This window comes from Chiloscyllium plagiosum, unplaced genomic scaffold (assembly GCF_004010195.1).
Source record: "Chiloscyllium plagiosum isolate BGI_BamShark_2017 unplaced genomic scaffold, ASM401019v2 scaf_10494, whole genome shotgun sequence".
Classification (NCBI taxonomy): Eukaryota; Metazoa; Chordata; class Chondrichthyes; order Orectolobiformes; family Hemiscylliidae; genus Chiloscyllium; species Chiloscyllium plagiosum.
Genome location: NW_025215260.1, coordinates 75,351 through 75,971, shown reverse-complemented (window position 1 = coordinate 75,971; position 621 = coordinate 75,351).

The window sequence follows — 621 nt, the reverse complement described above, 5'->3', positions numbered from 1 at the left end:
GAACATTAAGCTGCCAGTTCTGCCCATCCCTGAGCCATGTTTCTATAATTGCTATGATACCCCAGTGCCATGTTCTGGAACATTCAGCTGCCAGTCCTGCCCATCCCTGAGCCATGTTTCTGTACTTGCTATGATATCCCAGTCCCATGTTCCTAACCATGCCCTGAGTTCATCTGCCTTCCCTGTTAGGCCCCTTGCATTGAAATAAATGCAGTTTAATTTATTAGTCCTACCTTGTCCCTGCCTGCCCTGACTGTTTGACTCGCTTCTGTTCTCAACTGTACCACTCACAGATTGATATCTTTCCTCACTATCTCCCTGGTTCCCACCCCTCCCCACCCCACTTTACGAGCTTAAGTCCTCTCGAACAGTTCTAGCAAATCTCCCTGCCAATATATTAGTCACCTTCCAATTTAGGTGCAATCCGTCCTTCTTGTACAGGTCACTTCTACCCCAAAAGAGATTCCAATGATCCAAAAATGTGAATCCTTCTCCCATACACCAGCTCCTCAGCCATGCATTCATCTACTCTATCCTCCTATTCCTGCCCTCACTAGCTCATAGCACCGGGAATAATCCAGATATTACTACCCTCGAGGACCTCCTTTTTAAATTTCTGCC